Source organism: Falco biarmicus, chromosome 18, assembly GCF_023638135.1.
Source record: "Falco biarmicus isolate bFalBia1 chromosome 18, bFalBia1.pri, whole genome shotgun sequence".
NCBI classification, from domain to species: Eukaryota; Metazoa; Chordata; class Aves; order Falconiformes; family Falconidae; genus Falco; species Falco biarmicus.
In genome coordinates, this window is record NC_079305.1 from 6,387,114 (window position 1) to 6,413,538 (window position 26,425).

Sequence of the window (26,425 nt, forward strand, 5' to 3'; positions counted from 1 at the left end):
GCCGTGGTGGGCTGGGACGGGCTCTGGTGGTTTGAGAATGGGCGGGGACGGGCTGGGACAGGCTGCGGTGGGCTGGTATTGGCTGGCACGGGCTGGGACGGGCTGTGGTGGGCCGGGACGGGCTGTGGTGGGTTGTGGTGGGCCGTGGTGGGCTGGGACTGGCCGTGATGGGCTGGTATTGGCTGGCACGGGCTGGGACGGGCTGTGGTGTCCTGGGACGGGCTGTGTTGGGCTGGGATGGGCTGTGGTGGGCTGGGACGGGCTGGGACGGGCTTGTATTGGCTGTGGTGGGCTGGGACGGGCTGTGGTGGGCTGGGACAGGCTGTGGTGGGCTGGGAAGGGCTGGGACGGGCTGTGGTGGGCTGGGACAGGCTGTGGTGGGCCGTGGTGGGCTGTGGTGGGTTGGGAGGAGCTGTGGTAGGCCGTGGTGGGCCGGGACGGGCCATGGTGGGCTGTGGTGCGCCGTGTTTGGCTGGGACGGGCTGTGGTGGGCTGGGACGGGCTGTGGTGGGCTGGGACGGGCTGTGGTGGGCTGGGACGGGCTGTGATGGGCTGGGACAAGCTGGGACGGGCTGGGACTGGCTGTGGTGGTCTACGGTAGGCTGTGGTGTGATGTAGTGGCCTTTGGCGGGCTGGGACGGGCTGTGGTGAGGTGGGACGGGCTGTGGTGGGCCGTGGTGGGCTGGGACGGGCTGTGGTGAGCTGAGACGGGCTGTGGTGGTTTCTGGTGGGCTGGGACGGGCCGTGGTGGGCTGGGACGGGCTGTGGTGTGCTGAGACGGGCCGTGGTGGACTGGGACGGGCCGTGGTGGGCTGGGACAGGCAGTGGTGGGCTAGGACGAGCTGTGGTGGGCTGGGATGGTCTCTGGTGGTCTGAGAATGGGCGGGGACAAGCTGGGATGTGCTGGGACGGGCTGTGGTGTCTTGGGACGGGCTGTGGTGGGCTGGGACGGGCTGTGGTGGGCTGGGACGGGCTGTGGTGGGCTGGGACGGGCTGTGGTGGGCTGGGACGAGCTGTGGTGGGCTGGGACGGGCCGTGGTGGGCTGGGACATGCTGTGGTGGGCTGGGACGGGCTGTGGTGGGCTGGGACGGGCTGGGACGGGCTGGAACGGGCTGTGGTGGGCTGGGACGGGCCGTGGTGGGCTGGGACAGGCTGTGGTGGGCTGGGACGGGCCGTGGTGGGCTCTGGTGGGCTGGGACGTGCCGTGGTGGGTCGTGGTGGGGAGGGATGGGCTGTGGTGTCCTGGGACGGGCCGTGGTGGACTGGGACGGGCCGTGGTGGGCTTGGACAGGCAGTGGTGGGCCAGGACGAGCTGTGGTGGGCTGGGACGGGCTGGGACGGGCTGTGGTGGGCTGGGACAAGCTGGGACGGGCTGGGACGGGCTGTGGTGGTCTACGGTAGGCTGTGGTGTGCTGTAGTGGCCTTTGGTGGGCTGGGACGGGCTGTGGTGGGCCGTGGTGGGCTGGGACAGGCTGTGGTGAGCTGAGATGGGCTGTGGTGGGTTCTGGTGGGCTGGGACGTGCCGTGGTGGGCTGGGACGGGCTGTGGTGGGCCGTGGTGGGCTGGGACGAGTTGTGGTGGGCTGGGACGAGCTGTGGTGGGCTGGGACGGGCCGTGGTGGGCTGGGACGGGCCGTGGTGGGCTGGGACGGGCCGTGGTGGGCTTGGACGGGCTGGGACGGGCTGTGGTGGGCTGGGACGGGCTGTGGTGGGATGGAAGAGGCTATGGTGTGCTGGGACGGGCCGTGGTGGGCTGGGACGGGCTGTGGTGTGCTGCTATTGGCTGGCACGGGCTGGGACGGGCTGTGGTGTCCTGGGACGGGCTGTGGTGGGCTGGGATGGGCTGTGGTGGGCTGGGACTGGCTGGCACGGGCTGCGGTGGGCTAGGTATTAGCTGTCACGGGCTGGGACGGGCTGTGGTGGGCCGTGGTGGGCCGTGGTGGGCCGTGGTGGGCTGTGGTGGGCCGTGGTGGGCCGGGACGGGCCGTGGTGGGCCGGGACGGGCCGTGGTGAGCTGTGATGGGCTGGGAGGGGCTGTGGTGGGCTGGGAGGGGCTGTGGTGGGGTCGGATGGGCTGTGGTGGGCTGGGACGCGCCGTGGTGGGCCGGGACGGGCCGTGGTGGGCTGGGACGGGCCGTGGTGGGCCGGGACGGGCCGTGGTGGGCCGGGAGGGGCCGTGGTGGGCCGGGAGGGGCCGTGGTGGGCTGGTACGGGCTGTGGTGGGCTGGGACGGGCTGTGGTGGGCCTGGACGAGCCCTGGTGGGCCTGGACGGGCCGTGGTGGGCCGGGACGGGCTGTGCTGGGCCGGGACGGGCCGTTCTGGGCCAGGACGAGCCGTGGTTAGCTGGCACGGACCGTGGTGGGCTGGGACGGGCAGTGGTGGGCTGTGACGGGCTGTGATGGGCTGGGACAAGCTGGGACAAGCTGGGATGGGCTGGGACGGGCTGTGGTGGTCTACGGTAGGCTGTGGTGTGCTGTAGTGGCCTTTGGTGGGCTGGGACGGGCTGTGGTGGGCCGTGGTGGGCTGGGACAGGCTGTGGTGAGCTGAGATGGGCTGTGGTGGGCTCTGGTGGGCTGGGACGTGCCGTGGTGGGCCGTGGTGTGCTGGGACAGGCTGTGGTGGGCTGGGACGGGCTGTGGTGTGCTGGGACGAGCTGTGGTGGGCTGGGACGAGCTGTGGTGGGCTGGGACGGGCCGTGGTGGGCTGGGACGGGCCGTGGTGGGCTGGGACGGGCTCTGGTGATCTGGAACAAGCTGTGGTGGGCTGGGACGGGCTGTGGTGGGCTGGGACAGGCTGTGGTGGGCCGTGGTGGGCTGTGGTGGGCCGTGGAAAGCTGGGACAGGCCGTGGTGGGCCGGAACGGGCCGTGGTGGGCCAGGCCGGGCCGTGGTGGGCCGGGATGGGCCATGCTGGGCCGGGCCGGGTCGTGGTGAACTGTGATCGGCTGGGACGGGCTGTGGTGGGCTGGGACAAGCTGTGGTGAGCTGGAAAGTGCTGTGGTGGGCTGTGGTGGGCTGGGACGGGCTGGCACGGGCTGCGGTGGGCTGGTATTGGCTGGGACTGGCTGGGACGGGCTGTGGTGGGCTGGGACGGGCTGTGGTGGTCTGGGACGGGCTGTGGTGGGCTGGGACGAGCTGTGGTAGTCTGGAACGGGCTGTGGTGGGCTGGGACGGGCTGGGATGTACTGGGACAAGCTGTGACGTGCTGGGACGGGCTGTGGTGGGCTGAGGTGGGCCCTGGTAGGCTGTGGTGGGCTGTGCTGGGCTGTGGTGGGCTGGGATTGGCCGTGGTGGGCTGTGGTGGGCCGTGGTAAGCTGTGGTGGGCTGGGACGGGCTGTGGTTGGCTGTGGTGGCCTGTGGTAAGCTAGGACGGGCCGTGGTGGGCTGGGACGGGCCGTAGTGGGCTGGGACGGGCCGTGGTGGGCTGGGACGGGCCGTGGTGGGCTGGGACGGGCCGTGGTGGGATGGGACATGCTGTGGTGGGCTTGGACGGGCTGTGGTGGGCTGGGACGGGCTGGAACGGGCTGTGCTGGGCTGGGACGGGCTGTGCTGGGATGGGAGAGGCGGTGGTGGGCTGGGACGGGCTGTGGTGGGCTGAGACGGGCTGTGGTGGGCTCTGGTGGGCTGGGACGTGCCGTGGTGGGCCGTGGATGGCAGGGACGGGATGTGGTGTGCTGGGACGGGCCGTGGTGGACTGGGACGGGCCGTGGTGGACTGGGACGGGCTGTGGTGGGCTGGGATAAGCAGTGGTGGGCTAGGACGAGCTGTGGTGGGCTGGGACGGGCTGGGACGGGCTTTGGTGGGCTGGGACGGGCAGTGGTGGGCTGGGACAGGCCGTGGTGGGCTGGGACGGGCTCTGGTGGTTTGAGAATGGGCGGGGACGGGCTGGGACAGGCTGCGGTGGGCTGGTATTGGCTGGCACGGGCTGGGACGGGCTGTGGTGGGCCGGGACGGGCTGTGGTGGGTTGTGGTGGGCCGTGGTGGGCTGGGACTGGCCGTGATGGGCTGGTATTGGCTGGCACGGGTTGGGACGGGCTGTGGTGTCCTGGGACAGGCTGTGTTGGGCTGGGATGGGCTGTGGTGGGCTGGGACGGGCTGGGACGGGCTTGTATTGGCTGTGGTGGGCTGGGACGGGCTGTGGTGGGCTGGGACGGGCTGTGGTGGGCTGGGAAGGGCTGTGGTGGGCTGGGACGGGCTGTGGTGCCCGTGGTGGGCTGTGGTGGGTTGGGACGAGCTGTGGTAGGCCGTGGTGGGCCGGGACGGGCCATGGTGGGCTGTGGTGCGCCGTGTTTGGCTGGGACGGGCTGTAGTGGGCTGGGACGGGCTGTGGTGGGCTGGGACGGGCTGTGGTGGGCCTGGACGGGCTGTGGTGGGCTGGGACAAGCTGGGACGGGCTGGGACTGGCTGTGGTGGTCTACGGTAGGCTGTGGTGTGATGTAGTGGCCTTTGGCGGGCTGGGACGGGCTGTGGTGAGGTGGGACGGGCTGTGGTGGGCCGTGGTGGGCTGGGACGGGCTGTGGTGAGCTGAGACGGGCTGTGGTGGTTTCTGGTGGGCTGGGACGGGCCGTGGTGGGCTGGGACGGGCTGTGGTGTGCTGAGACGGGCCGTGGTGGACTGGGACGGGCCGTGGTGGGCTGGGACAGGCAGTGGTGGGCTAGGACGAGCTGTGGTGGGCTGGGATGGTCTCTGGTGGTCTGAGAATGGGCGGGGACGGGCTGGGATGTGCTGGGACGGGCTGTGGTGTCTTGGGACGGGCTGTGGTGTCCTGGGACGGGCTGTGGTGGGCTGGGACGGGCTGTGGTGGGCTGGGACGGGCTGTGGTGGGCTGGGACGAGCTGTGGTGGGCTGGGACGGGCCGTGGTGGGCTGGGACATGCTGTGGTGGGCTGGGACGGGCTGTGGTGGGCTGGGACGGGCTGGGACGGGCTGGAACGGGCTGTGGTGGGCTGGGACGGGCCGTGGTGGGCTGGGACAGGCTGTGGTGGGCTGAGACGGGCCGTGGTGGGCTCTGGTGGGCTGGGACGTGCCGTGGTGGGTCGTGGTGGGGAGGGATGGGCTGTGGTGTCCTGGGACGGGCCGTGGTGGACTGGGACGGGCCGTGGTGGGCTTGGACAGGCAGTGGTGGGCTAGGACGAGCTGTGGTGGGCTGGGACGGGCTGGGACGGGCTGTGGTGGGCTGGGACGGGCAGTGGTGGGCTGGGACAGGCCGTGGTGGGCTGGGACGGGCTCTGGTGGTCTGAGAATGGGCGGGGACGGGCTGGGACGGGCTGGGACAAGCTGCGGTGGGCTGGTACTGGATGGCACGGGCTGGGACGGGCTGTGGTGGGCTGGGACGGGCTGTGGTGGGCTGGGACAGGCTATGGTATGCTGGGACGGGCTGTGGTGGGCTGGGACGGGCTGTGGTGGGCTGTGGTGGGTTGGGACGGGCAGTGGTGGGCCGGGATGGGCTGTGGTGGGCCGGGACGGGCCGTGGTGCGCTGGGACGGGCTGTGGTGGGCTGGGACGGGCTGGCACGGGCTGCCGTGGGCTGGTATTGGCTGGCACGGGCTGGGACGGGCTGTGGTGTCCTGGGACGGGCTGTGTTGGGCTGGGATCGGCTGTGTTGGGCTGGGACGGGCTGGCACGGGCTGCGGTGGGCTAGGTATTGGCTGTCACGGGCTGGGACGGGCTGTGGTGGGCTGGGACGGGCTCTGGTGATCTGGAACAAGCTGTGGTGGTCTCGGACGGGCTGTGGTGGGCCGTGGTGGGCCGTGGTGGGCCGGGACGGGCCGTGGTGGGCCGGGACGGGCCGTGGTGTGCCGGGACGGGCCATGCTGGGCCGGGACGGGCCGTGGTGGGCCGGGCCGGGCCGTGGTGGGCCGGGCCGGGCCGTGGTGAGCTGGGATGGGCTGGGAGGGGCTGTGGTGGGCTGGGATGGGCCGTGGTGGGCTGGCACAGGCTCTGGTGGGCTGGGACGGGCTGTGGTGGGCTGGGACAGGCAGTGGTGAGCTAGGACGAGCTGTGGTGGGCTGTGGTGGACTGGGACGGGCTGTGGTGGGCTGAGATGGGCAGTGGTGGGCTGGGACAGGCCGTGGTGGGCTGGGACGGGCTCTGGTGGTCTGAGAATGGGCGGGGACGGGCTGGGACAGGCTGCGGTGGGCTGGTATTGGCTGGCACGGGCTGGGACGGGCTGTGGTGGGCTGGGACGGGCCGTGGTGGGCTGGGACGGGCTGTGGTGGGCTGGGACGGGCCGTGGTGGGCTGGGACGGGCCGTGGTGGGCTGGGACGGGCCGTGGTGGGCTGGGACGGGCCGTGGTGGGCTGGGACGGGCCGTGGTGAGCTGAGGTGGGCCGTGGTGGGCTGGGACAGTCTGTGGTGGGCTGGGACGGGCTCTGGTGGGCTGGGACAGGCTATGGTATGCTGTGGTGGGCAGTGGTGGGCTGGGGCGGGCAGTGGTGGGCTGGGACAGGCCGTGGTGGGCTGGGACGGGCTCTGGTGGTGTGAGAATGGGCGGGGACAGGCTGGGATGTGCTGGGACGGGCTGTGGTGGGCTGGGACGGGCTGTGGTGTCCTGGGACGGGCTGTGGTGGGCTGGGACATGCTGTGGTGGGCTGGGACGGGTTGTGGTGTGCTGGGCTGGGCTGGGACGGGCTGTGCTGGGCTGGGACGGGCTGTGCTGGGCTGGGACGGGCTGTGCTGGGCCGGGACGGGCTGTGGTGGGCCGGGACGGGCTGTGGTGGGCCGGGACGGGCTGTGGTGGGCCGGGACGGGCTGGGACGGGCTGTGGTGGGCTGGGACGGGCCGTGGTGGGCTGGGATGGGCTGTGGTGGGCTGGGACGGGCTGTGGTGGGCTGGGACAGGCTGGCACGTGCTGGGATGGGCTGGGACATGCTGGGACGGTCTGTAGTGTGCTGCAGTGGGCTGTGGTGGGCTGGGACGGGCTGTGGTGGCCTGGGACGGTCTGTGGTGGGCTGTGGTGGGCTGGGACGGGCTGTGGTGGGCTGGGACGGGCTGTGGTGGCTTGGGACGATCTTTGGTGGGCTGTGGTTGGCTGGGACGGTCTGTGGTGGGCTGGGACGGCTTGGGACGGGCTGTGGTGGGCTGGGACGGCCTGGCACGGGCTGCGGTGGGCTGGTATTGGCTGGGACTGGCTGGGACGGGCTGTGGTGGGCTGGGACGGGCTGTGGTGGGCTGGGACGGGCAGTGGTGGGCCGGGATGGGCCGTGCTGGGCCGGGACGGGCTGTGGTGGGTTGTGGTGGGCCGTGGTGGGCTGGGACTGGCCGTGGTGGGCTGGTATTGGCTGGCACGGGCTGGGACGGGCTGTGGTGTCCTGGGACGGGCTGTGTTGGGCTGGGATGGGCTGTGGTGGGCTGGGACGGGCTGGTATTGGCTGGGACTGGCTGGGACGGGCTGTGGTGGGCTGGGACGGGCTGTGGTGGGCTGGGATGGGCTGTGTTGGGCTGGGACAGGCTGTGGTGGGCCGTGGTGGGCTGTGGTGGGTTGGGACGAGCTGTGGTAGGCCGTGGTGGGCCGGGACGGGCCATGGTGGGCTGTGGTGCGCCGTGTTTGGCTGGGACGGGCTGTGGTGGGCTGGGACGGGCCGTGGTGGGCTGTGGTGGGTTGGGACGAGCTGTGGTAGGCCGTGGTGGGCCGGGACGGGCCATGGTGGGCTGTGGTGCGCCGTGTTTGGCTGGGACGGGCTGTGGTGGGCTGGGACGGGCCGTGGTGGGCTTGGACAGGCAGTGGTGGGCTAGGACGAGCTGTGGTGGGCTGGGACGGGCTGGGACGGGCTGTGGTGGGCTGGGACGGGCAGTGGTGGGCTGGGACAGGCCGTGGTGGGCTGGGACGGGCTCTGGTGGTCTGAGAATGGGCGGGGACGGGCTGGGACGGGCTGGGACAAGCTGCGGTGGGCTGGTACTGGATGGCACGGGCTGGGACGGTCTGTGGTGGGCTGGGACGGGCTGTGGTGGGCTGGGACAGGCTATGGTATGCTGGGACGGGCTGTGGTGGGTTGTGGTGGGCTGGGACGGGCTGTGGTGGGCTGTGGTGGGTTGGGACGGGCAGTGGTGGGCCGGGATGGGCTGTGGTGGGCCGGGACGGGCCGTGGTGCGCTGGGACGGGCTGTGGTGGGCTGGGACGGGCTGGCACGGGCTGCCGTGGGCTGGTATTGGCTGGCACGGGCTGGGACGGGCTGTGGTGTCCCGGGACGGGCTGTGTTGGGCTGGGATCGGCTGTGTTGGGCTGGGACGGGCTGGCACGGGCTGCGGTGGGCTAGGTATTGGCTGTCACGGGCTGGGACGGGCTGTGGTGGGCTGGGACGGGCTCTGGTGATCTGGAACAAGCTGTGGTGGTCTCGGACGGGCTGTGGTGGGCCGTGGTGGGCTGTGGTGGGCCGTGGTGGGCCGGGACGGGCAGTGGTGGGCCGGGACGGGCCGTGGTGTGCCGGGACGGGCCATGCTGGGCCGGGACGGGCCGTGGTGGGCCGGGCCGGGCCGTGGTGGGCCGGGACGGGCCGTGGTGAGCTGGGACGGGCTGGGAGGGGCTGTGGTGGGCTGGGACGGGCCGTGGTGGGCTGGCACAGGCTCTGGTGGGCTGGGACGGGCTGTGGTGGGCTGGGACAGGCAGTGGTGAGCTAGGACGAGCTGTGGTGGGCTGTGGTGGGCTGGGACGGGCTGTGGTGGGCTGAGACGGGCAGTGGTGGGCTGGGACAGGCCGTGGTGGGCTGGGACGGGCTCTGGTGGTCTGAGAATGGGCGGGGGACGGGCTGGGAGAGGCTGCGGTGGGCTGGTATTGGCTGGCACGGGCTGGGACGGGCTGTGGTGGGCTGGGACGGGCCGTGGTGGGCTGGGACGGGCTGTGGTGGGCTGGGACGGGCCGTGGTGGGCTGGGACGGTCTGTGGTGGGCTGGGACGGGCCGTGGTGGGCTGGGACGGGCCGTGGTGGGCTGGGACGGGCCGTGGTGGGCTGGGACGGGCCGTGGTGAGCTGAGGTGGGCCGTGGTGGGCTGGGACAGTCTGTGGTGGGCTGGGACGGGCTCTGGTGGGCTGGGACAGGCTATGGTATGCTGTGGTGGGCAGTGGTGGGCTGGGGCGGGCAGTGGTGGGCTGGGACAGGCCGTGGTGGGCTGGGACGGGCTCTGGTGGTGTGAGAATGGGCGGGGACAGGCTGGGATGTGCTGGGACGGGCTGTGGTGGGCTGGGACGGGCTGTGGTGTCCTGGGACGGGCTGTGGTGGGCTGGGACATGCTGTGGTGGGCTGGGACGGGTTGTGGTGTGCTGGGCTGGGCTGGGACGGGCTGTGCTGGGCTGGGACGGGCTGTGGTGGGCTGGGACGGGCTGGTATTGGCTGGGACTGGCTGGGACGGGCTGTGGTGGGCTGGGACGGGCTGTGGTGGGCTGGGACGGGCTGTGTTGGGCTGGGACAGGCTGTGGTGGGCCGTGGTGGGCTGTGGTGGGTTGGGACGAGCTGTGGTAGGCCGTGGTGGGCCGGGACGGGCCATGGTGGGCTGTGGTGCACCGTGTTTGGCTGGGACGGGCTGTGGTGGGCTGGGACGGGCTGTGGTGGGCTGGGACGGGCTGTGATGGGCTGGGACAAGCTGGGACGGGCTGGGACTGGCTGTGGTGGTCTACGGTAGGCTGTGGTGTGATGTAGTGGCCTTTGGTGGGCTGGGACGGGCTGTGTTGGGTTCGGACGGGCTGTGGTGGGCCGTGGTGGGCTGGGACAGGCTGTGGTGAGCTGAGACGGGCTGTGGTGGGTTCCGGTGGGCTGGGACGTGCCGTGGTGGGCAGGGACAGGCCGTGGTGTGCTGAGACGGGCCGTGGTGGACTGGGACGGGTCGTGGTGGGCTGGGACGGGCAGTGGTGGGCTAGGACGAGCTGTGGTGGGCTGGGATGGTCTCTGGTGGTCTGAGAATGGGCGGGGACGGGCTGGGATGTGCTGGGACGGGCTGTGGTGTCTTGGGACGGGCTGTGGTGTCCTGGGATGGGCTGTGGTGTCCTGGGACGGGCTGTGGTGTCCTGGGACGGGCCGTGGTATCCTGGGACGGGCCGTGGTGGGCTGGGACGGGCCGTGGTGGGCTGGGACATGCTGTGGTGGGCTGGGACGGGCTGTGGTGGGCTGGGACGGGCTGGAACGAGCTGGAAGGGGCTGGGACGTGCCGTGGTGGGCTGGGATAGGCTGTGGTGGGCTGAGACGGGCTGTGGTGGGCTCTGGTTAGCTGGGATGTGCCGTGGTGGGTCGTGGTGGGGAGGGATGGGCTGTGGTGTCCTGGGACGGGCCGTGGTGGGCTTGGACAGGCAGTGGTGGGCTAGGACGAGCTGTGGTGGGCTGGGACGTGCTGGGACGGGCTGTGGTGGGCTGGGACGGGCAGTGGTGGGCTGGGACAGGCCGTGGTGGGCTGGGACGGGCTCTGGTGGTCTGAGAATGGGCGGGGACGGGCTGGGACGGGTTGGGACAAGCTGCGGTGGGCTGGTATTGGCTGGCACGGGCTGGGACGGGCTGTGGTGGGCTGGGACGGGCTCTGGTGGGCTGGGACAGGCTATGGTATGCTGGGACGGGCTGTGGTGGGCTGTGGTGGGCTGGGACGGGCTGTTGTGGGCCGGGACGGGCTGTGGTGGCCTGTGGTGGGTTGGGACGGGCAGTGGTGGGCCGGGATGGGCTGTGGTGGGCCGGGACGTGCCGTGGTGGGCTGGGACGGGCTGTGGTGGGCTGGGACGGGCTGGCACGGGCTGCCGTGTGCTGGTATTGGCTGGCATGGGCTGGGACGGGCTGTGGTGTCCCGGGACGGGCTGTGTTGGGCTGGGATCGGCTGTGGTGGGCTGGGACGGGCTGGCACGGGCTGCGGTGGGCTAGGTATTGGCTGTCACGGGCTGGGACGGGCTGTGGTGGGCTGGGACGGGCTGTGGTGGGCTGGGACGGGCTCTGGTGATCTGGAACAAGCTGTGGTGGGCTCGGACGGGCTGTGGTGGGCCGTGGTGGGCTGTGGTGGGCCGTGGTGGGCCGGGACGGGCCGTGGTGGGCCGGGACGGGCCATGCTGGGCCGGGACGGGCTGTGGTGGGCCGGGACGGGCCGTGGTGAGCTGGGACGGGCTGGGAGGGGCTGTGGTGGGCTGGGAGGGGCTGTGGTGGGGTCGGACGGGCTGTGGTGGGCTGGGACGGGCTGTGGTGTCCTGGGACGGGCTGTGGTGGGCTGGGACATGCTGTGGTGGGCTGGGACGGGTTGTGGTGTGCTGGGCTGGGCTGGGACGGGCTGTGCTGGGCTGGGACGGGCTGTGCTGGGCTGGGACGGGCTGTGCTGGGCTGGGACGGGCTGTGCTGGGCCGGGCCGGGCTGTGGTGGGCCGGGCCGGGCTGTGGTGGGCCGGGACGGGCTGTGGTGGGCCGGGACGGGCTGGGACGGGCTGTGGTGGGCTGGGACGGGCCGTGGTGGGCTGGGATGGGCTGTGGTGGGCTGGGACGGGCTGTGGTGGGCTGGGACAGGCTGGCACGTGCTGGGATGGGCTGGGACATGCTGGGACGGTCTGTAGTGTGCTGCAGTGGGCTGTGGTGGGCTGGGACGGGCTGTGGTGGCCTGGGACGGTCTGTGGTGGGCTGTGGTGGGCTGGGACGGGCTGTGGTGGGCTGGGACGGGCTGTGGTGGCTTGGGACGATCTTTGGTGGGCTGTGGTTGGCTGGGATGGTCTGTGGTGGGCTGGGACGGCTTGGGACGGGCTGTGGTGGGCTGGGACGGCCTGGCACGGGCTGCGGTGGGCTGGTATTGGCTGGGACTGGCTGGGACGGGCTGTGGTGGGCTGGGACGGGCTGTGGTGGGCTGGGACGGGCAGTGGTGGGCCGGGATGGGCCGTGCTGGGCCGGGACGGGCTGTGGTGGGTTGTGGTGGGCCGTGGTGGGCTGGGACTGGCCGTGGTGGGCTGGTATTGGCTGGCACGGGCTGGGACGGGCTGTGGTGTCCTGGGACGGGCTGTGTTGGGCTGGGATGGGCTGTGGTGGGCTGGGACGGGCTGGTATTGGCTGGGACTGGCTGGGACGGGCTGTGGTGGGCTGGGACGGGCTGTGGTGGGCTGGGATGGGCTGTGTTGGGCTGGGACAGGCTGTGGTGGGCCGTGGTGGGCTGTGGTGGGTTGGGAGGAGCTGTGGTAGGCCGTGGTGGGCCGGGACGGGCCATGGTGGGCTGTGGTGCGCCGTGTTTGGCTGGGACGGGCTGTGGTGGGCTGGGACGGGCCGTGGTGGGCTGTGGTGGGTTGGGACGAGCTGTGGTAGGCCATGGTGGGCCGGGACGGGCCATGGTGGGCTGTGGTGCGCCGTGTTTGGCTGGGACGGGCTGTGGTGGGCTGGGACGGGCCGTGGTGGGCTTGGACAGGCAGTGGTGGGCTAGGACGAGCTGTGGTGGGCTGGGACGGGCTGGGACGGGCTGTGGTGGGCTGGGACGGGCAGTGGTGGGCTGGGACAGGCCGTGGTGGGCTGGGACGGGCTCTGGTGGTCTGAGAATGGGCGGGGACGGGCTGGGACGGGCTGGGACAAGCTGCGGTGGGCTGGTACTGGATGGCACGGGCTGGGACGGTCTGTGGTGGGCTGGGACGGGCTGTGGTGGGCTGGGACAGGCTATGGTATGCTGGGACGGGCTGTGGTGGGCTGTGGTGGGCTGGGACGGGCTGTGGTGGGCTGTGGTGGGTTGGGACGGGCAGTGGTGGGCCGGGATGGGCTGTGGTGGGCCGGGACGGGCCGTGGTGCGCTGGGACGGGCTGTGGTGGGCTGGGACGGGCTGGCACGGGCTGCCGTGGGCTGGTATTGGCTGGCACGGGCTGGGACGGGCTGTGGTGTCCTGGGACGGGCTGTGTTGGGCTGGGATCGGCTGTGTTGGGCTGGGACGGGCTGGCACGGGCTGCGGTGGGCTAGGTATTGGCTGTCACGGGCTGGGACGGGCTGTGGTGGGCTGGGACGGGCTCTGGTGATCTGGAACAAGCTGTGGTGGTCTCGGACGGGCTGTGGTGGGCCGTGGTGGGCTGTGGTGGGCCGTGGTGGGCCGGGACGGGCAGTGGTGGGCCGGGACGGGCCGTGGTGTGCCGGGACGGGCCATGCTGGGCCGGGCCGGGCCGTGGTGGGCCGGGACGGGCCGTGGTGAGCTGGGACGGGCTGGGAGGGGCTGTGGTGGGCTGGGACGGGCCGTGGTGGGCTGGCACAGGCTCTGGTGGGCTGGGACGGGCTGTGGTGGGCTGGGACAGGCAGTGGTGAGCTAGGACGAGCTGTGGTGGGCTGTGGTGGGCTGGGACGGGCTGTGGTGGGCTGAGACGGGCAGTGGTGGGCTGGGACAGGCCGTGGTGGGCTGGGACGGGCTCTGGTGGTCTGAGAATGGGCGGGGACGGGCTGGGAGAGGCTGCGGTGGGCTGGTATTGGCTGGCACGGGCTGGGACGGGCTGTGGTGGGCTGGGACGGGCCGTGGTGGGCTGGGACGGGCCGTGGTGGGCTGGGACGGGCCGTGGTGGGCTGGGACGGTCTGTGGTGGGCTGGGACGGGCCGTGGTGGGCTGGGACGGGCCGTGGTGGGCTGGGACGGGCCGTGGTGGGCTGGGACGGGCCGTGGTGAGCTGAGGTGGGCCGTGGTGGGCTGGGACAGTCTGTGGTGGGCTGGGACGGGCTCTGGTGGGCTGGGACAGGCTATGGTATGCTGTGGTGGGCAGTGGTGGGCTGGGGCGGGCAGTGGTGGGCTGGGACAGGCCGTGGTGGGCTGGGACGGGCTCTGGTGGTGTGAGAATGGGCGGGGACAGGCTGGGATGTGCTGGGACGGGCTGTGGTGGGCTGGGACGGGCTGTGGTGTCCTGGGACGGGCTGTGGTGGGCTGGGACATGCTGTGGTGGGCTGGGACGGGTTGTGGTGTGCTGGGCTGGGCTGGGACGGGCTGTGCTGGGCTGGGACGGGCTGTGCTGGGCTGGGACGGGCTGTGCTGGGCCGGGCCGGGCTGTGGTGGGCCGGGCCGGGCTGTGGTGGGCCGGGACGGGCTGTGGTGGGCCGGGACGGGCTGGGACGGGCTGTGGTGGGCTGGGACGGGCCGTGGTGGGCTGGGATGGGCTGTGGTGGGCTGGGACGGGCTGTGGTGGGCTGGGACAGGCTGGCACGTGCTGGGATGGGCTGGGACATGCTGGGACGGTCTGTAGTGTGCTGCAGTGGGCTGTGGTGGGCTGGGACGGGCTGTGGTGGCCTGGGACGGTCTGTGGTGGGCTGTGGTTGGCTGGGACGGTCTGTGGTGGGCTGGGACGGCTTGGGACGGGCTGTGGTGGGCTGGGACGGCCTGGCACGGGCTGCGGTGGGCTGGTATTGGCTGGGACTGGCTGGGACGGGCTGTGGTGGGCTGGGACGGGCTGTGGTGGGCTGGGACGGGCAGTGGTGGGCCGGGATGGGCCGTGCTGGGCCGGGACGGGCTGTGGTGGGTTGTGGTGAGCCGTGGTGGGCTGGGACTGGCCGTGGTGGGCTGGTATTGGCTGGCACGGGCTGGGACGGGCTGTGGTGTCCTGGGACGGGCTGTGTTGGGCTGGGATGGGCTGTGGTGGGCTGGGACGGGCTGGTATTGGCTGGGACTGGCTGGGACGGGCTGTGGTGGGCTGGGACGGGCTGTGGTGGGCTGGGACGGGCTGTGTTGGGCTGGGACAGGCTGTGGTGGGCCGTGGTGGGCTGTGGTGGGTTGGGACGAGCTGTGGTAGGCCGTGGTGGGCCGGGACGGGCCATGGTGGGCTGTGGTGCGCCGTGTTTGGCTGGGACGGGCTGTGGTGGGCTGGGACGGGCTGTGGTGGGCTGGGACGGGCTGTGATGGGCTGGGACAAGCTGGGACGGGCTGGGACTGGCTGTGGTGGTCTACGGTAGGCTGTGGTGTGATGTAGTGGCCTTTGGTGGGCTGGGACGGGCTGTGTTGGGTTCGGACGGGCTGTGGTGGGCCGTGGTGGGCTGGGACAGGCTGTGGTGAGCTGAGACGGGCTGTGGTGGGTTCCGGTGGGCTGGGACGTGCCGTGGTGGGCAGGGACAGGCCGTGGTGTGCTGAGACGGGCCGTGGTGGACTGGGACGGGCCGTGGTGGGCTGGGACGGGCAGTGGTGGGCTAGGACGAGCTGTGGTGGGCTGGGATGGTCTCTGGTGGTCTGAGAATGGGCGGGGACGGGCTGGGATGTGCTGGGACGGGCTGTGGTGTCTTGGGACGGGCTGTGGTGTCCTGGGATGGGCTGTGGTGTCCTGGGACGGGCTGTGGTGTCCTGGGACGGGCCGTGGTATCCTGGGACGGGCCGTGGTGGGCTGGGACGGGCCGTGGTGGGCTGGGACATGCTGTGGTGGGCTGGGACGGGCTGTGGTGGGCTGGGACGGGCTGGAACGAGCTGGAAGGGGCTGGGACGTGCCGTGGTGGGCTGGGACAGGCTGTGGTGGGCTGAGACGGGCTGTGGTGGGCTCTGGTTAGCTGGGACGTGCCGTGGTGGGTCGTGGTGGGGAGGGATGGGCTGTGGTGTCCTGGGACGGGCCGTGGTGGGCTTGGACAGGCAGTGGTGGGCTAGGACGAGCTGTGGTGGGCTGGGACGTGCTGGGACGGGCTGTGGTGGGCTGGGACGGGCAGTGGTGGGCTGGGACAGGCTGTGGTGGGCTGGGACGGGCTCTGGTGGTCTGAGAATGGGCGGGGACGGGCTGGGACGGGCTGGGACAAGCTGCGGTGGGCTGGTATTGGCTGGCACGGGCTGGGACGGGCTGTGGTGGGCTGGGACGGGCTCTGGTGGGCTGGGACAGGCTATGGTATGCTGGGACGGGCTGTGGTGGGCTGTGGTGGGCTGGGACGGGCTGTTGTGGGCCGGGACGGGCTGTGGTGGCCTGTGGTGGGTTGGGACGGGCAGTGGTGGGCCGGGATGGGCTGTGGTGGGCCGGGACGTGCCGTGGTGGGCTGGGACGGGCTGTGGTGGGCTGGGACGGGCTGGCACGGGCTGCCGTGTGCTGGTATTGGCTGGCACGGGCTGGGACGGGCTGTGGTGTCCCGGGACGGGCTGTGTTGGGCTGGGATCGGCTGTGGTGGGCTGGGACGGGCTGGCACGGGCTGCGGTGGGCTAGGTATTGGCTGTCACGGGCTGGGACGGGCTGTGGTGGGCTGGGACGGGCTGTGGTGGGCTGGGACGGGCTCTGGTGATCTGGAACAAGCTGTGGTGGGCTCGGACGGGCTGTGGTGGGCCGTGGTGGGCTGTGGTGGGCCGTGGTGGGCCGGGACGGGCCGTGGTGGGCCGGGACGGGCCATGCTGGGCCGGGACGGGCTGTGGTGGGCCGGGACGGGCCGTGGTGAGCTGGGACGGGCTGGGAGGGGCTGTGGTGGGCTGGGAGGGGCTGTGGTGGGGTCGGACGGGCCGTGGTGGGCTGGGACGGGCCGTGGTGGGCCTGGACGGGCCGTGGTGGGCTGGGACGGGCCGTGCTGGGCCAGGACAGGCCGTGGTTAGCTGGGACGGATTGTGGTTAGCTGGGACGGGCAGTGGTTGGTTGTGACGGGCTGTGATGGGCTGGGACAAGCTGGGACGGGCTGGGACGGGCTGTGGTGGTCTACGGTAGGCTGTGGTGTGCTGTAGTGGCCTTTGGTGGGCTGGGACGGGCTGTGGTGGGCCGTGGTGGGCTGGGACAGGCTGTGGTGAGCTGAGACGGGCTGTGGTGGGCTCTGGTGGGCTGGGACGTGCCGTGGTGGGCCGTGGTGGGCAGGGACGGGCTGTGGTGTGCTGGGACGGGCCGTGGTGGGCTGGGACAGGCAGTGGTGCGCTAGGACGAGCTGTGGTGGGCTGGGACGGGCTGGTACGGGCTGTGGTGGGCTGGGACAGGCCGTGGTGGGCTGGGACGGGCTCTGGTGGTCTGAGAATGGGCAGGGACGGGCTGGGACGGGCTGGGACAGGCTGCAGTGGGCTGGTATTGGCTGGGACGGGCTGTGGTGGGCTGGGACGGGCTGTGGTGGGCTGGGACAAGCTGTGGTGGGCTGGAACGGGCTGTGGTGGGCTCGGACGGGCTGTGGTGGGCTGGGATGGGCCGTGGTGGGCTGAGGTGGGCCGTGGTGGGCTGGGACGGGCTGTGGTGGGCTGGGACGGGCTCTGGTGGGCTGGGACAGGCTATGGTATGCTGGGATGGGCTGTGGTGGGCTGGGACGGGCTGTTGTGGGCCGGGACGGGCTGTGGTGGGCTGTGGTGGGTTGGGACGGGCAGTGGTGGGCCGGGACGGGCTGTGGTGGGCCGGGACGGGCTGGCACGGGCTGCGGTGGGCTAGGTATCGGCTTTCACGGGCTGGGACGGGCTGTGGTTGGCTGGGACGGGCTGGGACCGGCTGTGCTGGCCTGGGAGAGGCTGGCACGTGCTGGGATGGGCTGGGACATGCTGGGACGGTCTGTAGTGGGCTGTGGTGGGCTGGGACGGGCTGTGGTGGGCTGTGGTGGGCTTTGGTGGCCTGGGATGGTCTGTGGTGGGCTGTGATGGGCTGGGAGGGGCTGTGGTGGGATGGGAGAGGCGGTGGTGGGCTGGGACGGGCTGTGGTGGCCTGGACGGGCCGTGCTGGGCCAGGACGGGCCGTGTTTAACTGGGACGGACCGTGGTGGGCTAGGACGGGCTGTGGTTGGCTGTGACGGGCTGTGATGGGCTGGGACAAGCTGGGACGGGCTGGGACGGGCTGTGGTGGTCTACGGTAGGCTGTGGTGTGCTGTAGTGGCCTTTGGTGGGCTGGGACGGGCTGTGGTGGGCTGGGACGGGCTTTGGTGGGCCGTGGTGGGCTGGGACAGGCTGTGGTGTGCTGAGACGGGCTGTGGTGGGTTCTGGTGGGCAGGGACGGGCCGTGGTGGGCTGGGACGGGCCGTGGTGGGCTGGGACGGGCCGTGGTGGGCTGGGACGGGCTGTGGTGGGCTGGGACGGGCTGTGGTGGGCTGGGACAAGCTGTGGTGAGCTGGAAAGTGCTGTGGTGGGCTGGGACGGGCTGTGGTGGGCTGGGACGGGCTGTGTTGGGCTGGGACAGGCTGTGGTGGGCCGTGGTGGGCTGTGGTGGGTTGGGAGGAGCTGTGGTAGGCCGTGGTGGGCCGGGACGGGCCATGGTGGGCTGCGGTGCGCCGTGTTTGGCTGGGACGGGCTGTGGTGGGCTGGGACGGGCTGTGGTGGGCTGGGACGGGCCGTGGTGGGCCTGGATGGGCTGTGGTGGGCTGCGACGGGCCGTGCTGGGCCAGGACGGGCCGTGGTTAGCTGGGACGGGCAGTGGTTAGCTGTGACGGGCTGTGATGGGCTGGGACAAGCTGGGACGGGCTGTGGTGGTCTACGGTAGGCTGTGGTGTGCTGTAGTGGCCTTTGGTGGGCTGGGACGGGCTGTGGTGAGCTGAGACGGGCTGTGGTGGGTTCTGGTGGGCTGGGACGTGCCGTGGTGGGCAGGGACGGGCCGTGGTGTGCTGGGACGGGCCGTGGTGGACTGGGACGGGCCGTGGTGGGCGGGGACAGGCAGTGGTGGGCTAGGACGTGCTGGGACGGGCTGTGGTGGGCTGGGACGGGCTGTGGTGGGCTGGGACAGGCTGTGGTGGGCTGGGACGGGCTCTGGTGGTCTGAGAATGGGCGGGGACGGGCTGGGATGTGCTGGGACGGGCTGTGGTGTATTGGGACGGGCTGTGGTCGGCTGGGACATGCTGTGGTGGGCTGGGACGGGCTGTGGTGGGCTGGGACGGGCTGTGGTGGGCTGGAACGGGCTGTGGTGGGCTCTGGTGGGCCGGGATGTGCTGTGGTGGGCCGTGGTGGGCTGTGGTGGGCCGGGACAGGCTGTGGTGGGCCGGGACGGGCTGTGGTGGGCCGGGATGTGCTGTGGTGGTCCGGGACGGGCTGTGGTGGGCTGGGACGGGCTGGGACGGGTTGTGGTGGGCTGTGGTGGGCTGTAGTGGGCTGGGACGGGATGTGGTGGGCTGTGGTGGCCTGTGGTAAGCTAGGACGGGCCGTGGTGGGCTGGGATGGTCTGTGGTAAGCTGTGATGGGCTGAGACGGGCTGTGGTGGGCTGGGACGGGCTGTGGTGGTCCGTGGTGGGCTGGGACGGGCTTCGACGGCTTGGGATGGGTTGTGGTGGGCTGGGAGGGGCTGTGGTGGGATGGGAGAGGCGGTGGTGGGCTGGGACGGGCTGTGGTGGCCCGGACGGGCCGTGCTGGGCCAGGACGGGCCGTGGTTAACTGGGACGGACCGTGGTGGGCTGGGACGGGCTGTTTTTGGCTGTGACGGGCTGTGATGGGCTGGGACAAGCTGGGACGGGCTGGGACGGGCTGTGGTGGTCTACGGTAGGCTGTGGTGTGCTGTAGTGGCCTTTGGTGGGCTGGGACGGGCTGTGGTGGGCTGGGACGGGCTGTGGTGGGCCGTGGTGGGCTGGGCTGGGCTTCGACGGCTTGGGACGGGCTGTGGTGGGCTCGGACGGGCTGTGGTGGGTTGTGGTGGGCTGGCACAGGCTGGGACCGGCTGTGCTGGGCTGGGAGAGGCTGGCACGTGCTGGGATGGGCTGGGACATGCTGGGACGGTCTGTAGTGGGCTGCGGTGGGCTGTGGTGGGCTGGGACGGGCTGTGGTGGGCTGGGACGGGCTTTGGTGGCCTGGGATGGTCTGTGGTGGGCTGTGATGGGCTGGGAGGGGCTGTGGTGGGATGGGAGAGGCGGTGGTGGGCTGGGACGGGCTGTGGTGGCCCGGACGGGCCGTGCTGGGCCAGGACGGGCCGTGGTTAACTGGGACGGACCGTGGTGGGCTGGGACGAGCTGTGGTGGGCTGGGACGGGCTGGGACGGGCTGTGGTGGGCTGGGACGGGCTGTGGTGGGCTGGGACGGGCAGTGGTGGGCTGGGACAGGCTGTGGTGGGCTGGGACGGGCTCTGGTGGTCTGAGAATGGGCGAGGACGGGCTGGGATGTGCTGGGACAGGCTGTGGTGGGCTGGGACGGGCTGTGGTGTCCTGGGACGGGCTGTGGTGGGCTGGGACGAGCTGGCACGGGTTGCGGTGGGCTGGTATTGGCTGGGACTGGCTGGGACAAGCTGTGGTGGGCTGGGACGGGCTGTGGTGGGCTGGGACGGGCTGTGGTGGGCCGGGACGGGCTGTGGTGGGCCGGGACGGGCCATGGTGGGCTGTGACGGGCTGTGACGGGCTGGGACGGGTTGTGGTGGGCTGTGGTGGGCCTTGGTGGGCAGGGACGGGCTGTGGTGTGCTGGGACGGGCCGTGGTGGTCTGGGACGGGCCGTGGTGGGCTGGGACAGGCAGTGGTGGGCTAGGACGAGCTGTGGTGGGCTGGGACGGGCTGGGACAGGCTGTGGTGGGCTGGGACGGGCTGTGGTGGGCTGGGACGGGCAGTGGTGGGCTGGGACGGGCTCTGGTGGTCTGAGAATGGGCGGGGACGAGCTGGGATGTGCTGGGACGGGCTGTGGTGGGCTGGGTCGGGCTGTGGTGGGCTGTGGTGGGCTGGGACAAGCTGTGGTGAGCTGGAAAGTGCTGTGGTGGGCTGGGATGGGCTGTGGTATGCTGGGACGAGCTGGCACGGGTTGCGGTGGGCTGGTATTGGCTGGGACTGGCTGGGACAAGCTGTGGTGGGCTGGGACGGGCTGTGGTGGGCTGGGACGGGCTGTGGTGGGCCGGGACGGGCTGTGGTGGGCCGGGACGGGCCATGGTGGGCTGTGACGGGCTGTGACGGGCTGGGACGGGTTGTGGTGGGCTGTGGTTGGCTGTGGTGGGCTGGGACGGGCTGTGGTGGGCTGTGGTGGCCTGTGGTAAGCTAGGACGGGCTCTGGTGGGCTGGGATGGTCTGTGGTGAGCTGTGATGGGCTGTGACGGGCTGTGGTGGGCTGGGACGGGCTGTGGTGGGCTGGGACGGGCTGTGTTGGGCTGGGACAGGCTGTGGTGGGCCGTGGTGGGCTGTGGTGGGTTGGGACGAGCTGTGGTAGGCCGTGGTTGGCCGGGACGGGCCATGGTGGGCTGTGGTGCGCCGTGTTTGGCTGGGACAGGCTGTGGCGGGCTGGGACAGGCTGTGGTGGGCTGGGACGGGCTGTGGTGGGCCTGGACGGGCTGTGGTGGGCTGGGACGGGCCGTGCTGGGCCAGGACGGGCCGTGGTTAGCTGGGACGGACCGTGGTGGGCTGGGACGGGCAGTGGTTGGCTGTGACGGGCTGTGATGGGCTGGGACAAGCTGGGACGGGCTGGGACGGGCTGTGGTGGTCTACGGTAGGCTGTGGTGTGCTGTAGTGGCCTTTGGTGGGCTGGGATGGGCTGTGGTGGGGTGGGACGGGCTGTGGTGGGCCGTGGTGGGCTGGGACAGGCTGTGGTGAGCTGAGACGGGCTGTGGTGGGTTCTGGTGGGCTGGGACGTGCCGTGGTGGGCAGGGACGGGCCGTGGTGTGCTGGGACGGGCCGTGGTGGGCTGAGACAGGCAGTGGTGGGCTAGGACGAGCTGTGGTGGGCTGGGACGGGCTGGGACGGGCTGTGGTGGGCTGGGACGGGCTCTGGTGATCTGGAACAAGCTGTGCTGTTTTGGGACGGGCTGTGGTGGGCCGTGGTGGGCTGTGGTGGGCCGTGGTGGGCTGTGGTGGGCCGTGGTGGACCGGGACGCGCCGTGGTGGGCCGGGACGGGCCATGCTGGGCCGGGACGGGCCGTGGTGGTCCGGGACGGGCCGTGGTGAGCTGTGATGGGCTGGGAGGGGCTGTGGTGGGCTGGGAGGGGCTGTGCTGGGCTGGGACGGGCTGTGGTGGGCTGGGACGGGCTGTGGTGGGTGGGACGCGCCGTGGTGGGCTGGGACGCGCCGTGGTGGGCTGGGACGGGCCGTGGTGGGCTGAGATGGGCCGTGGTGGGCTGGGACCGGCCGTGGTGGGCTGGACGGGCCGTGGTGGGCTGGGACGGGCAGTGGTTGGTTGTGATGGGCTGGGACAAGCTGGGACGGGCTGGGACGGGCTGTGGTGGTCTACGGTAGGCTGTGGTGTGCTGTAGTGGCCTTTGGTGGGCTGGGACGGGCTGTGGTGGGCCGTGGTGGGCTGGGACAGGCTGTGGTGAGCTGAGACGGGCTGTGGTGGGCTCTGGTGGGCTGGGACGTGCCGTGGTGGGCCGTGGTGGTCTGGGACGAGCCGTGGTGGGCTGGGACAGGCAGTGGTGGGCTAGGATGAGCTGTGGTGGGCTGGTACGGGCTGGGACGGGCTGTGGTGGGCTGGGACGGGCAGTGGTGGGCTGGGACAGGCTGTGGTGGGCTGGGACGGGCTCTGGTGGTCTGAGAATGGGCGGGGACGGGCTGGGATGTGCTGGGACGGGGTGTGGTGGGCTGGGACGGGCTGTGGTGTCCTGGGACGGGCTGTGGTGTCCTGGGACGGGCTGTGGTGGGCTGGGACGGGCTGTGGTGGGCTGGGACGAGCTTTGGTGGGCTGGGACGAGCTGTTGCGGGCTGGGACGGGCCGTGGTGGGCTGGGATGGGCTGTGGTGGGCTGGGACGGGATGGGACGGGCTGTGGTTGTCTGGGACAGGCTGTGGTGGGCTGAGACGGGCTGTGGTGGGCTGTGGTGGGCTGGGACGTGCCGTGGTGGGCTGGGACAGGCAGTGGTGGGCTAGGACGAGCTGTGGTGGGCTGTGGTGGGCTGGGACGGGCTGTGGTGGGCTGGGACGGGCTGTGGTGGGCTGGGACGGGCAGTGGTGGCCTGGGACGGGCTCTGGTGGTCTGAGAATGGGCGGGGACGAGCTGGGATGTGCTGGGACGGGCTGTGGTGGGCTGGGACGGGCTGTGGTGTCCTGGGACGGGCTGTGGTGGGCTGGGACGGGCTGTGGTGGGCTGGGACATGCTGTGGTGGGCTGGGACGGGTTGTGGTGGGCTGGGACGGGCTGAGACGGGCTGTGCTGGGCTGGGAGAGGCTGGCACGTGCTGGGATGGGCTGGGACATGCTGGGACGGTCTGTAGTGGGCTGCGGTGGGCTGTGGTGGGCTGGGACGGGCTTTGGTGGGCTGTGGTGGGCTGGGACGGGTTGTGGTGGGCTGTGGTGGCCTGTGGTAAGCTAGGACGGGCTGTGGTGGGCTGGGACGGGCTGTGGTGGGCTGGTATTGGCTGGCACGGGCTGGGACGGGCTGTGGTGGGCTGGGACGGGCTCTGGTGATCTGGAACAAGCTGTGGTGGGCTTGGACGGGCTGTGGTGGGCTGGGACAGGCTGTGGTGGGCCGTGGTGGGCTGTGGTGGGCCGTGGTAAGCTGGGACGGGCCGTGGTGGGCCGGGACGGGCTGTGGCGGGCCGGGACGGGCCATGCTGGGCCGGGACGGGCTGTGGTGGGCCGGGACGGGCTGTGGTGAACTGTGATGGTCTGGGAGGGGCTGTGGTGGGCTGGGACGGGCTGTGGTGGGCTGGGACGGGCTGTGGTGGGCTGGGATGGGCTGTGGAGGGCTGGGACGGTCTGTGGTGGGCTGTGGTGGGCTGGGACAAGCTGTGGTGAGCTGGAAAGTGCTGTGGTGGGCTGGGACGGGCTGTGGTGTCCTGGGACGGGCTGTGGTGTCCTGGGACGGGCTGTGGTGGGCTGGGACGGGCTGTGGTCGGCTGGGACGAGCTGTGGTGGGCTGGGACGAGCTGTGGTGGGCTGGGACGGGCCGTGGTGGGCTGGGATGGGCTGTGGTGGGCTGGGACGGGCTGGGACGGGCTGTGGTGGGCTGGGATGGGCTGTGGTGGGCTGGGACAGGCTGTGGAGGGCTGAGACGGGCTGTGGTGGGCTCTGGTGTGTTGGGACGGGCCGTGGTGGTCTGGGACGAGCCGTGGTGGGCTGGGACAGGCAGTGGTGGGCTAGGACGAGCTGTGGTGGGCTGGGATGGGCTGTGGTGGGCTGGGACGGGCAGTGGTGGGCTGGGACGGGCAGTGGTGGGCTGGGACGGGCTCTGGTGGTCTGAGAATGGGCGGGGACGGGCTGGGATGTGCTGGGACGGGCTGTGGTGGGCTGGGACGGGCTGTGGTGTCCTGGGACGGGCTGTGGTGGGCTGGGACGGGCTGTGGTGGGCTGGGACGGGTTGTGGTGGGCTGGGACGGGCTGGGACGGGCTGTGCTGGGCTGGGAGAGGCTGGCACATGCTGGGATGGGCTGGGACATGCTGGGACGGTCTGTAGTGGGCTGCGGTGGGCTGTGGTGGGCTGGGACAGGCTGTGGTGGGCTGGGACGGGCTTTGGTGGCCTGGGATGGTCTGTGGTGGGCTGTGGTGGGCTGGGACAGGCTGTGGTGGGCTGGGACGGGCTGTGGTGGCCTGGGACGATCTTTGGTGGGCTGTGGTGGGCTGGGACGGTCTGTGGTGGGCTGGGACGGCTTGGGACGGGCTGTGGTGGGCTGGGACGGGCTGTGGTAAGCTGGTATGGGCTGTGGTAGTCTGGAACGGGCTGTGGTGGGCTAGGATGGGCTGGGATGTACTGGGACAAGCTGGGACGTGCTGGGACGGGCTGTGGTGGGCTGAGGTGTGCCCTGGTAGGCTGTGCTAGGCTGTGCTGGGCTGTGGTGGGCTGGGATTGGCCGTGGTGGGCTGTGGTGGGCCGTGGTAAGCTGTGGTGGGCTGGGGCGTACTATGGTGGGCTGTGGTGGGCTGGGACGGGCTGTGGTTGGCTGTGGTGGGCTGGGACGGGATGTGGTGGGCTGTGGTGGCCTGTGGTAAGCTAGGACGGGCTGTGGTGGGCTGGGACGGTCTGTGGTGAGCTGTGATGGGCTGTGACGGGCTGTGGTGGGCTGGGACGGGCTGTGGTGGGCTGGTATTGGCTGGCACGGGCTGGGACGGGCTGTGGTGGGCTGGGACGGGCTCTGGTGATCTGGAACAAGCTGTGGTGGGCTTGGACGGGCTGTGGTGGGCTGGGACAGGCTGTGGTGGGCCGTGGTGGGCTGTGGTGGGCCGTGGTAAGCTGGGACGGGCCGTGGTGGGCCGGGACGGGCCGTGGCGGGCCGGGTCGGGCTGTGGTGAACTGTGATGGTCTGGGAGGGGCTGTGGTGGGCTGGGACTGGCTGTGGTGGGCTGGGGCGGGCTGTGGTGGGCTGGGATGGGCTGTGGAGGGCTGGGACGGTCTGTGGTGGGCTGTGGTGGGCTGGGACAAGCTGTGGTGAGCTGGAAAGTGCTGTGGTGGGCTGGGATGGGCTGTGGTATGCTGGGACGAGCTGGCACGGGTTGCGGTGGGCTGGTATTGGCTGGGACTTGCTGGGACGTTCTGTGGTGGGCTGGGACGGGCTGTGGTGGGCTGGGACGGGCTGTGGTGGGCCGGGACGGGCTGTGGTGGGCCGGGATGGGCTGTGGTGGGCCGGGACGGGCTGTGGTGGGCTGTGACGGGCTGTGACGGGCTGGGACGGGTTGTGGTGGGCTGGGACGGGCTGTGGTGGGCTGTGGTGGCCTGTGGTAAGCTAGGACGGGCTGTGGTGGGCTGGGATGGGCTGTGTTGGGCTGAGACGGGCTGTGTTGGGCTGGGACGGGCTGTGGTGGGCTGGGATGGGCTGTGGTGGGCTGAGACGGGCTGTGTTGGGCTGGGACAGGCTGTGGTGGGCCGTGGTGGGCTGTGGTGGGTTGGGACGAGCTGTGGTAGGCCGTGGCGGGCCGGGACGGGCCATGGTGGGCTGTGGTGCGCCGTGTTTGGCTGGGACAGGCTGTGGCGGGCTGGGACGGGCTGTGGTGGGCTGGGACGGGCTGTGGTGGGCCTGGACGGGCTGTGGTGGGCTGGGACGGGCCGTGCTGGGCCAGGACGGGCCGTGGTTAGCTGGGACGGACCGTGGTGGGCTGGGACGGGCAGTGGTTGGCTGTGACGGGCTGTGATGGGCTGGGACAAGCTGGGACGGGCTGGGACGGGCTGTGGTGGTCTACGGTAGGCTGTGGTGTGCTGTAGTGGCCTTTGGTGGGCTGGGATGGGCTGTGGTGGGGTGGGACGGGCTGTGGTGGGCCGTGGTGGGCTGGGACAGGCTGTGGTGAGCTGAGACGGGCTGTGGTGGGCTCTGGTGGGCTGGGACGTGCCGTGGTGGGCCGTGGTGGGCAGGGACGGGCTGTGGTGGGCCGGGACGGGCTGTGGTGGGCTGGGACGGGCTGTGGTGGGCTGGGATGGGCTGTGGAGGGCTGGGACGGTCTGTGGTGGGCTGTGGTGGGCTGGGACAAGCTGTGGTGAGCTGGAAAGTGCAGTGGTGGGCTGGGACAGGCTGTGGTGGGCTGGGACGGGCTCTGGTGGTCTGAGAATGGGTGGGGACGGGCTGGGATGTGCTGGGACGGGCTGTGGTGGGCTGGGACGGGCTGTGGTGTCCTGGGACTTGCTGTGGTGTCCTGGGACGGGCTGTGGCGGCCTGGAACGGGCTGTGCTGGGCTGGGACGGGCCGTGGTGGGATGGGAGAGGCTGTGGTGGGCTGGGACAGGCTGTGGTGGGCTGAGACGGGCTGTGGTGGGCTCTGGTGGGCTGGGACGTGCCGTGGTGGGCCGTGGTGGGCAGGGACGGGCTGTGGTGTGCTGGGACGGGCCGTGGTGGACTGGGAC